This window comes from Pseudophryne corroboree, chromosome 2 (genome assembly GCF_028390025.1).
Source record: "Pseudophryne corroboree isolate aPseCor3 chromosome 2, aPseCor3.hap2, whole genome shotgun sequence".
NCBI lineage: Eukaryota > Metazoa > Chordata > Amphibia > Anura > Myobatrachidae > Pseudophryne > Pseudophryne corroboree.
In genome coordinates, this window is record NC_086445.1 from 23,103,352 (window position 1) to 23,115,709 (window position 12,358).

The window sequence follows — 12,358 nt, forward strand, 5'->3', positions numbered from 1 at the left end:
TCCACTGTGAAAAAAAGGCAAACCCCCTGCCCAGCCAGTACCTGAAATGGGTCAGTACTTAAGCTGCAATATGGGTTCAGGGGAGGGGGGGGGAGGGAGATAAAAACTGCTATATAGGTCGGGGGAAGGTGGGGTAGGGACTGCTATATAGGTTCAGGGAAGAGGGAAGGGACTGCTACAGTATATAGGTTCAGGGAAGGGGGGTAGGGACTGCTATATAGGTTCAGGGGAGGGGGGAAGGGCGGTAGGGACTGCGGTGCATGCGCATTTCAGACCCGATTTACAAGATATTTTGTGTGTGGCCCTCGACTATTCACTGGTTGTGTTAAGCGGCCCCCCAGCTGAAATAATTGCCCACCCCTGGTTCTATACTATCCCCCATGCTTTTTGCAGTTTACAAGCTCCCGCTGGGTGAAATAATCAGGAGCCATGGCCTGGTCTACCACTGCTATGCAGATGATACACAACTGTACTTGTCCTGTGCTCCAGGCACTGATAACCCAATAGCAACCCTAAATAGCTGTCTAGCTGAGATCAAGGAGTGGATGAGTGCCAGTTGGCTGCGACTGAACCCAGATAAAACAGAGGTCCTTATGATAGTACCGCACCATCAAAGGACAAGACTGCAGCATAGCCAACCAACTGGACTTACACTCGGGGTTTCAGAATCACAAACCACTGATCATGTGCGGAATCTTGGCATTGTCCTGGATGGTGGCTTGACACTTAAACATCAGATATCAGCTACAATTAAATCCTCATTCTTACACCTGAGGAACATAGCCAGAATCAAGCACTTAATTTCCTCAGATGCTCTGCCAAAAGTCATCTATACATTTGTATCATCTCGATTAGACTACTGTAATGCCCTCTACCTTGGTCTCCCAGCAAAAGAATTGCACCACTTACAGCTGGTGCAAAACACAGCTGCCAGGCTGTTACCCAACCTGCCCCGTTCTAGACACATAATACCCATCCTCTACTCCGTTCACTGGCTTCCTGTAAGATGGCGAATCATCTTCAAGATTGGCTAACTAAGGTTCAAAGCATTACATGACCAGGGCCCAAGGTACCTGAAGTAGCTACTGAACCCATACTGCCCCACTCGATTACTGCGATCTGTAGATGAAGGACTTTTAGCAGTACCTAGAATCTCCCGTAATTCATCTGGGGGTGGAGCTTTCAGTCATGCGGCTCCGACTCTATGGAATCACTTCCCCGCACAGTGCGAGAGGCCCCAACTACAGAATCCTTCAAAAGTAGACTCAAGACTTTCCTGTTTACTCAGCATTTCCATAATGTCCCTTTAGTATCTTCATGCTTCTGTATTTTATGAAAAGCTTTTCTGTACTTCATTCTTTTCTGTACTATATTATGCTATGTATCTGTTAAGTGCCTTGAGTCCTATTGGAGAAAGAGCGCTATATAAATGAAATTATTATTATTATTATTATTATTATTATTATTATTATTAAATTATTATTCTAGGTCTCAAAATGTTGCTGCTCTCCTGCTTTTCTGTGTATGTGTCCCTGGGATGTCCTCTGATATTTTTTCCACATATAGGGCCAGATGTACTAAGCATTGGAGAGAGATAAAGTGGAGAGTGATAAAGTACCAGTCAATCAGCTCCTAACTGCCATTTTTCAAACACAGCCTGTGACATGGCAGTTAGACGCTGATTGGCTGGTACTTTATCAGTCTCCACTTTATCTCTCTCCAATGCTTAGTACATCTGCCCTTACAGCTTGTAACATGACAGTTAGGAGCCGATTGGCTGGTATCACTTTCCACTTTATCTCTCTCGGAGTGCGTGTCTGTGTGTACTGTATACAGCAATTTTTACCTTGTAGCTTTTACTCTCATCAATGTTAATGTAAAGACCTGACATGAATATCATACATTTGCTTCTTTGCCAGTCTGGAATATGTAATAGTACAGTATAATAGGAGCGCGGGTTCAGCGCAGTCTATAGAAAGTTACTCACAGTCACAATGACCAGCAACTTGTATTGTGTCTGCGTCGTCTCGTTGTGTCTGCGTCGTCTCGTGCCGGAAACACTCGCTGTCCTCACTGGTGTTTTATACGGATATTGCTGCAAGGGACGTGGTCCCCGGTGACTATCCCGTCATACAATGTAGCAGTAATAATTGCTCATTAAGTTACTGTAAGCATCCAAACTTCACGTTTTATTTTTAGAAGTGACGCATCTATTTTTTTTCTTTTTTATAGTGTTCATTGGAGACAGTGCAGTGAATGGAATTTCTGTTTTTATTTTAATATTTAAAACGATTAGGTAACAGCTACAGTTTTGTACCCAATATTACTAATAATGTTTCCTCAAATACAAATGCAAATATAGAACCTTAAAGTGCACTCACCGTGCTTGCCAAATATAATAATCTCATCATACCAGCACGGACGGTGTAATGTTAGCATTACCGCCTCACAGCACGGAGGTCATGGGTTCGATTCCCATCATGGCCATTAACTGTGTGGAGTTTGTATATTCTCCACGTACTTGCTTGGCTTTCCTCCCACAATCCAGCAAAAAATGTTCAGCAAAATTAACCCTAGCGTGAATGTGTGTACATGTGGTAGGGAATATAGAGTGTAAGCTCCACTGGTGCAGCGATTGTTGTGAATGGCCAAATATTCTCTGTAAAGCACTGCGGAATATGTGTGCGCTATATAAGTAATTGGTAATAATTAGAGATGAGCGGGTTCGGTTCGTCGAGATCTGAACCCCCCTGAACTTCATGTGGTTTACACGGGTCCGAGGCAGCCTCGGTTCTTCCCTCCTTGCTTGGTTAACCCGAACGAGGCAGAACGTCATCATCCCGCTGTCGGATTCTCGCGAGATTCGTATTCCATATAAAGAACAGCGCGTCACCGCCATTTTCACTCGTGCATTGTAGATTGAGCGGAGAGGACGTGGCTATGTTCTCTGCCTGAAAAGCTCAATATCTGTGCTCAGTGTGCTGCATTGTGGTGACCACCAGTATATAGTAGTACAGTACAGTAGGCCATTGCTGTATCTTGCAGCTCCGTGTCAGACTCAGTTCTAGTATCCTGATCAGTGCTCAATATCTGTGCTGCATTGTGGTGACCAGTATATAGTAGTACAGTGCTGCATTGTGGTGACCACCAGTATATAGTAGTACAGTACAGTAGGCCATTGCTGTATCTTGCAGCTCTGTGTCAGACTCAGTTCTAGTATCCTGATAAGTGCTCAATATCTGTGCTGCATTGTGGTGACCAGTATATAGTAGTACAGTGCTGCATTGTGGTGACCACCAGAATAGAGTAGTACAGTACAGTAGGCCATTGCTGTATCTTGTTGCTCTGTGTCACTTCTAGTATCCTGATCAGTGCTCAATATCTGTGCTGCATTGTGGTGACCAGTATATACTAGTACAGTGCTGCATTGTGGTGACCACCAGTATATAGTAGTACAGTACAGTAGGCCATTGCGGTATCTTGCTGCTCTGTGTCACTTCTAGTATCCTGATCAGTGCTCAATATCTGTGCTGCATTGTGGTGACCAGTATATAGTAGTACAGTGCTGCATTGTGGTGACCACCAGTATAGAGTAGTACAGTACAGTAGGCCATTGCTGTATCTTGCAGCTCCGTGTCAGACTCAGTTCTAGTATCCTGATCAGTGCTCAATATCTGTGCTGCATTGTGGTGACCAGTATATAGTAGTACAGTGCTGCATTGTGGTAACCACCAGTATATAGTAGTACAGTACAGTAGTCCATTGCTGTATCTTGCTGCTCCGTGTCAGTTCTAGTATCCTCATCAGTGCTCAGTATCACTGGTCAGTGTCATGTCAGAACAAAATGTTTTGGAGGTTGTGGAGGTGTCTTCCTCAGAGGAGTCTGTACCAGGTACTCAGGATTGCCTTGAGTGGTTTCATCCCATTAGGATGGAGACAGAGTGGCTGGATAGCCTAGGAAATAAGATTCCTCAGAGTTCATTAGGGCTTACTCTATTAAGTTGCTGGAAAAAAGCTACGAAGAATGCTCTAGATATGGATCAGCCCATTTCATCTAGGAACCCCTCAGCTCCTGATACACAGGTCTTGCAGGCCAACGCGGTCATTGATGCCGACACGGATTGACACAGAAGTTAGAGGGGGGCACCATGATAGATTGGAATATAAAATTCAGCAATTTATCAATGCCATTAGGGATGTGTTAGAAATACCTATACAAATAGAGGAAAATTCTTGTATGCTAACTGCAAAATCATTAGTGACATTCCCGGTTTCGGAAGAGCTGAATACCCTATTTGAAAGATCCTGGTTAAACCCAGAAGAGGTTTTTCACATCCCCAATAAAGCACTTAAGACATATCCCTTTCCTGAGGAGGATAGAAGGAGATGGGAGATTCCTCCCATAATGGACATTTCGGTGTCCAGGCCATCAGGTGTAATTACATTACCTGTACCAGGCTCGGCCTCGTTAAAGGAGCCAACTGACCGCAAGATAGAGACAACTCTAAAATCCATTTACACGGCTACTGGAGCCGCCCTTAGGCCCACTATTGCATGCACTTGGGTAGCTAGGGCTATGTTAAAATGGTCAGACAATTTAATAGAAGACCTTGATACAATCCATAGGGATGATGTTGTCTTGATTCTAGGTCACATAAAGGATTCGACTAAATTCATGGTGAAAGCCATTAAGGACATTGGGCTGATGAATTCTAGAGCATCCTCCATGGCAGTAGCGGCTCGCAGAGGTCTCTGGATCCGCCAATGGAACGCAGACGCCGAATCCAAGAGGTACCTCCCCTTCGCAGGTGAGACACCGCTTGGGGACACTCTGAATACAAATCCTTCTGCAGCACCACCTGTGAGAAGACGTCACTTTGCTTCTCTGATGAAGTCCCCTTGGGCTGCCAGATCGAGAAAATTCGGGAGGGCCTACTTCTGCACGAGGCTAGGCCATAGAAAGAGCAGAAAGTCTGCACCCTCTACAGGTGCACGGGTTCAGAGGTTGAATTCTACTCCCTTAGCGTCCTCAGCGTGACACGGAAGGACTCCCATGTGGGGGTCCACTGGGGAAGGGGGGGGGATCTCATCTACATCACTACAGGGGAGCCTTAGTGATTATTATTATATCCCGGGTAATAAAAATTATTACCCAGGGTTAGAAACTGGATTCAGGAGTTTCCCCCTGGCTGTCTGTTTAATCAGCCCTGCCAATTGTTAGGACAGTGGGTTTGTCCCTGTCATATATAAAAAAAAGTTTTTTCTAAAGTACCATCATGTCTGACACTTCCGTATATATCCAGTGGTACTGCCATTTGATATAATTCCCGACATTACTGCCATTTAATTCCAGTGATTTTGTCATTTTCTTCCAGTGATTTGGACCAATAAATAATACCATTGATTAGAACGAATAATTCCTGTGATATTGAGGTGCTTGTGTCGGCCACTTGTGTCGCTTAGCTTAGCCATCCAGCGACCTTGGTGCACCTCTTTTTTTCTTTGCATCATGTGCTGTTTGGGGACTATTTTTTTAAGTGCCATCCTGTCTGACACTGCAGTGCCACTCCTAGATGGGCCAGGTGTTTGTGCCGGCCACTTGGGTCGCTTAGCTTAGTCATCCAGCGACCTCGGTGCAAATTTTAGGACTAAAAATAATATTGTGAGGTGTTCAGAATAGACTGGAAATTAGTGGAAATTATGGTTATTGAGGTTAATAATACTATAGGATCAAAATGACCCCCAAATTCTATGATTTGAGCTGTTTTTGAGGGGTTTTTGAAAAAAAAATACCCAAATCCAAAACACACCCGAATCCGACAAAAATTCTTAAGGGAGGTTTTGCCAAAACGCGTCCGAATCCAAAACACGGCAGCGGAACCGAATCCAAAACCAAAACACAAAACCCGAAAAATGTCCGGTGCACATCACTAGTAATAATACCAATATGTATCCATCCCAGACTGTGGGGGTCATTCCGAGTTGATTGCTCGCTGCTGATGTTCGCTGTGTGGCGATCATTTAAGAAAACGGCAAAACTACGCATGCGTATGGGCCGCAATGCGCATGCGCGGCGTACGGGTACAAAGAGCATCTTTGTTTTGCACTGCTTCTAGCGAAGATTCCATTCGCACAGCCGATCGCAAGGAGATTGACAGGAAGTGGGAGTTTATGGGTGTCAACTGACCGTTTTCTGGGAGTGTTTGGAAAAACGCAGGTGTGTCCAGGCGTTTGCAGGGCGGGTGTCTGACGTCAATTCCGGGACCTTCATCGCTGCAATCATCGCACAGAATAAGTAACTACAGGGCTGGTCTTGTTCTGCACAAAATGTGTGTGTACCCGCTCGGCTGCACAGGCGTTCGCACTCTTGCAAAGCGATAATACACTCCCCCGTGGGCGGCGACTATGCGTTTACATAGCTGCTAGTGAGCGATCAACTCGGAATGAGGGCCAGTGAACCATCATGCTTTGTACTCATGAGATTAGTTCTCTTATGGTTGTCCGTGGATACAAACTGTCATTTTGGACTCGGTACTGTGGGGCAGATTTATGAAGCCTGGTAAAGTGATAAAGTGGAAGGTGATAAAGTACCAGCCAACCAGCTCCTATCTTCCATGTTACAGGCTGGGTTTGAAAAATGACAGTTTGGAGCTGACTGGCTGGTGCGTTATCACCAGGCCCGCCATCAGGGGGGTGCTGCGGGCACAGCTGTCCCGGGCCCGGCCTCTGTAGCAGAGAGTGGAGGGACCAGGCCACTGATGCCGCTTCCCGCTCGCCGCCATCCGTCCTCTGTCCACCGTCCGTCCTCCTGCCACCGCCACTGCCACCCGTTGTTTGCCCGGCTCCTGCAGGCTATGAAAAATGTCCCTCTCAAGATGGCCACCATCTCAGAGGAGACAGTTATTAAAGATACTAGAGGAGGCTCTAGTATCTTTAATAACTGTCTCCTTCAAGGTGGCGGCCAATTTGGAAGGGACATTTTCAATAGTTTTACTTGAAGCAGGCTGCCGAACAGTCTGCTGCGGCTCTAGCAGCTCCAGCGGCGGCAGTGGCTGCAGGGGGGGAGGACAGGCAGAACCCCTGACAACAAGCAGTTCCCCAGTGAGCAGGTACTGGGGCAATACTGTGTGGGGCATAATATAGTGCTGGGGACATAGAAATTTTCTTTAAAAAAAATAATAAAAAAAAATATATATATAATTTAATTATTATTATTATTATTATTATTATTATAATATTGTGATTAATGAAGGTCAGGTTAATTAAAGCACATGCTTTAGTACCTTTCATATATAACTGAAAATGTATGACATCCTGCGAGAGTTATTTACTATAAACGTCAGTGTCTGAGCGCTGTGTGGCTTGGTGATTTTATTACACTAAGGGGCCCATTTATCAACAAGTGATACAACTCACTGTGAATGATAAATGGTGCTCCAGCCAATCAGCTTCTAACTGTCATTTCTCAAACACGTGACAGCTGGGAGCTGATTGGCTGGAGCACCAATTATCATACGCAAAGTTTTATAATCCACAAAGAGTTTTATCACTCGTTGATAAATGAGCCCATAATTATCTAGTGAACACTTTTCTATCTATACTGATCACGGGTAGTGGGACATGGTGGGATATAGAAGTCTCCTGCTTGGCTTCTATGTGAGACCTGATTATTAATTGCTATAAAGCTGTTCCAGCATCCCTGCACTGCTACCCGTTTGCAGTATTAATGCACCAGCTGGTGAGCTGTATGAAACCCGACTTGGCTCCATCAGCAGTATACAGTACATGTAACAGTGAGTACGGCTGTACCTGCTACTATATCTTAAAATATACCGACACCGCTGGCTAAGTAACTGGGCTGTTCATAGTCATCTGCTGATGTGTCCTAAATAACTGCAATATCAACACCTACACACTCACCATTTCCAACAGTGCACCAACAGCGTCCACGCGTTGAGACGCCACTTTCCAACGGCGAGCGCTATTGTACAGTTAGGCGAGTTTCCAGGGCTTTTCTCACAGGCAGTAGATATGGTTGAAAGAACTGTGCTAATTAATACCACATAGGTTTAGTTTAGCTGGTTGCTGCTGATATACTATTGGTAGGTGTACTACAGAACACCTACTCTAGAGAGAATACAGTTTTATAAATGTATGCCTCTATGTAGACCACTTTTAGAATTTGTTATGAAAATTTCAATGAAAATTATGATAAGCTAGGGATGCGCTGAACTATCTCCTTGTACAACTTTTCTCACATGCACAGTAGCTAAAAATCACTCAATAAACATCGCATTGCATGCGTCTCTGGAATGGGCCAAAGGTCTGATTGACAGTATATGCTGGAAACGGGAAGCAGTCAGAATCCCAGCTATCGGGATCCCGGCAGTCACAATACTGACGCCAGAATCTCAACACCATTTTGAATGCTGACACCGGCATCCGGAATGAGTGCACCACCCCGACGCCGGAATTCCGACAGCTGGGATCCCAAACAAAGAGACACCGTGGCGCTGGACAGTTAAGCCATGGGGGGGGGGGGGGGAGTCTAGGTTTAGGCTGCATTCCGGGGGGTTCGGTTTCGGCTACACATTGGGGGGTTAGGCTTTGGGGAGCGGGGGGGGGGGGGGGTTAGGGTTATGCACCCCCCTTGAAGGGTTAGGTTTAGACTGCGGGGATGTGGACTTAGGTTTAGGCACGTCTGGGGGGTGGTTCGTGTTAGGCACTAAGGGGGCAGGTTAGGCTGCAGATAGGGAGGGTTAGTGGGATGGGGCGAGAGGAGTACACCCCTTACTCACCCCTGTCAAATTTTTAACCAGCGGTATCCTGGCGTCGATATTTTAAATGCCGGGATCCCATGCTCCGGGATTACATACTGATCTCCTGGAGATTGTGACTTCATAGAAGCTAAAGCTACTGCACGTACAGTATATATTTCTGCATATGATTGTCACGTAAATGGATTTAGGATAATATAGGCAATCTGATGTACTTAAAGAGCTGCTTCGGGGATTATGTCACATACCCCTACAGTCCCCATTACACCCCATTGCAGTGACAGCGCATGTTTATTCTGTTACTACTGATTTAGCGGAGGTACCTGCGCTGTTGCTATCGATGGTCTCACCTCTGGCCTTACATTGATCATTGGTCTCAGTGGCAAAGTTCGGGCGTGGGTTGGGACTTTCAGCTCCGGCACTGCTGGGTGGGTGTATTTTTTGCTGCTTTTTGGAACATGCTCAGTAACATATAATCTCCCACTGTGTAAACTTCTGAATTGTTTGCGTGCGTTTCTCAGTCAGGCGCACTATGGGCCTAATTCAGCATGGATCGTTATTCTGAAAAATTGCAGGCGTCTGCGAGTAGAAAGGACAGGAAGTAACAACGCCCCGTGCAAATTTGCAAATGCATCACAGATCGCTATCTACTCGCAGATGCACGCGCAAATTCCGGAACATCAAAGATATTTTGCCATCTGAGCAAATGTGATTAGGTCTGAGGCTGCCAACAATCTGTGACTGAGACGGGCTGGAAGTGGTCTGCGCTGATGTCAGAGACCCTCCCCAAAAACACCTGGGCACGCCTGCCCAGGCGTTGTTACACACCCAGAAAAAGGCAGGTTTCCACCTAGAAACGCAGACCTCCTGTCAGTTATTCAGCGGCTACATAGCATTTATGATTGTTTATTTTGTCGTTCGATAATCGCTCCATTTGCAATTTCTCTGAGTAGCAATCCATGCTGCATTAGGCCCTATGTCCTACAGAATGCATTATCGCATCCTCAAGGATATGGTGGTCAGTATGGCAGCAATATTAGCTGAATGTAATACAGGAGACACAAACGTAGATTCATGCTTGATGGTTACACAAAGAATAAGTTATGAATTTTGGTACCAGCTCCGGCATCATATTTACTTGGCGGTTTGTCTCAGGCTGCGGGTGTTACGGTTAGCGAGGCATTTGCTGCAGCAGCCGTAGTTGAGCGCAGGACTGCCAGTTGCTTCCTATGCTTTTTCCTTACTGTGTTTTTTGCGGGCACAGAATTGTCAGCAGGGTGTATTTTTCCAGTGGTTCAGAAAGCATTGCAGGGTACGTGCTGGGTAGGATGAGGACCCATAGTCCTTTGCACCAGGGTTCTAGGTGTGCCACCCATGTAGAGGTGTGATGGACAGACAAGGCCAGTGCAAGGTTTCTGGGCACCCTAGACAAAACTTCAGCGTACTGCCCCCAACCACCACCAATACCCACTTCCCAGCCCTTCAGATGAAAGTGTGACTTATAAGTTCCACAGCCACCACTTGCATTAAGTACAACAAGGATGTTTCTTTCAGAGACATCCTTAATTTTGTAATAGGCAGACTCATTGGCACCTCTCCAGATCTCGGCGCTCTAGGCAGCTGCCTAATGGCAGAACCGGCCCTACAGACAGATGTTTGATATTACACCTCCTCCAATAGCGGTCTGGCTGCTAAGGTCACTCGGCAGGACAGGCTTTTATCTACATTAGTGGAGTATCAGTTAATCTTCTTGCCAATATCTAATAATCAGATGTGGAGGAGATGATGCATATGGGACCCACCTTTCAGATGTTGCCTTCTCATTCTAAAGTATTTACGTTTCAGGGTTCAACTGGATGAAGGTTCTATGTGATAATTCCCACTAGGCGTGTGTTTTGTCTCCGGCTGGTATAGTGGCTAGGCCTCTCGATGCCCTCGTTTTCTCCATGGGTGTTTCAGCAAGTCACTTTTTTTTCGGCTAGCGTCATACTGTATGTGCTGTTCCCTTTCAATTTGGTTGCCAAGTGATACCCATCAGCTGAGTTGTTGTTGGTGGTTGGGGTTTGCGATATTAGGTGTTCACTGGCCACACCATGTTATTTTGGTGAGAGTGATTTTGTCATGGGTGGGTTTATTTCTTGCACGATGATCTTGGTGGTTCCTACACCGGGAGTTTGCTCTACATGCCATTCTGTAGTAGGCCCAGATGGTTTAGCGGTAGAATCATGTTCTGCGCAATAGGTTCACTGATGTGCTACTGCTTTCCATTTCCTTGGGGTATTTTTCAATAGTTTGCGCCGTAGTCTATTTTGATCAGTGAAGCTGTGTCCCTTGGATTAGCCCATTGCGTGTTTGCACCCAGAATTTATGGGTAGATCGTGCATATTAGCTGAAGCGTGCATTGGGTTTTTACTGCATGTTTTGTCTTGTAGCAGGCCTTGCTTCTTGTCAGAGCCGGCCCTAACCAATATGATGCCCTAGGCAAGATTTTGGCTGGTGCCCCCTAGCACCACCGCTAGTTCCGCCTCTGACCCTGCACCCCTTTCCAGCACCATCACCCCTCACCCATAGCAGTCCTTTTTTTGTTTTCCTACCCCCTGTAATTGAAATAAGAACAGTACGCACGGCGCACAGCCCAAAAAGGTATGTGTTTTTGCTGGCAAGGGGCATGGCCACACAATAGTACCCCCAATTCAAATTATGCCTCACAGTGGTACAACTTTATTCACAATTTATTATGCGATAGCGTTCCTTATTCACATTACATCACACAGTTTACCTTATATACGTTACTCCTCACAGTAGAGCCCCTCATTCACATAACATCATACTGAATTACTCCTTATTCACATTACACCACACCATATTGCTCTTTATTCACATTACACCACACCATATTGCTCTTTATTCACATTAGTGCCTTCTCTATACGTTACGCCACACAGTAGAGCACCTTATACACATAATGCCACACATTGGTAATGCATTTATACACATAATACCACACAGTAATGCCCATTACACATATGACACACATCATTAATGTCCTTATAAACATAATGCGCCTTACACATTATGCCAACCCTTATTAATGCCCTTATACACATAATTTCCCTTACACATATGCCGCACATTATTAATGCCCTTATACACATAATGACACACATAGTGCCCCTTACACATGTTACACATTATTAATGCCCTATACACATAATGACACATACAGTTCCTGGAGTGAGTCAACTGGCAGCTCCGGTAACGTCGGGTGCCTATTTTTTTAATGAAAATGCATCTTATTTGCATTGCTATGTGGCTAGGATGCACAAGCAGCTTCTGCTGCTTAAAATGATATGCAGCATGTCTATATACTGTGTGAGACTGTGGCTGTATCTGCATACGAAATGCTACACACAGAATATAGGCATGCTACATATCATTTTAATCAGCAGAAGCTGCTTGTGCCCCTAGGCATACCAGATGCCCTAGGCAATTGCCTAGTTTGCCTATGCCTAGGGCCAGCTCTGCTTCTTGTCATGCTTGTCATTTGCGTGCGCTTGTGTCCTTGTACATTGCTTCTGTGA

The 12,358-nt window shown here is 45.5% G+C and overlaps 1 protein-coding gene across 1 annotated transcript in view; it reads right to left on the minus strand.

Annotated features, from left to right (window-relative positions):
* LOC135050463 (olfactory receptor 2AT4-like) overlaps positions 1-9,287 on the minus strand; it is a 31,169-nt gene extending 21,882 nt beyond the window's left edge. Inside the window, exon 1 of the mRNA XM_063956954.1 lies at positions 9,101-9,287. The gene's annotated coding sequence lies outside the window, so the exon portion shown is untranslated. The remainder of the gene's footprint in view (positions 1-9,100) is intronic.
* Positions 9,288-12,358: the final 3,071 nt, after the last annotated feature.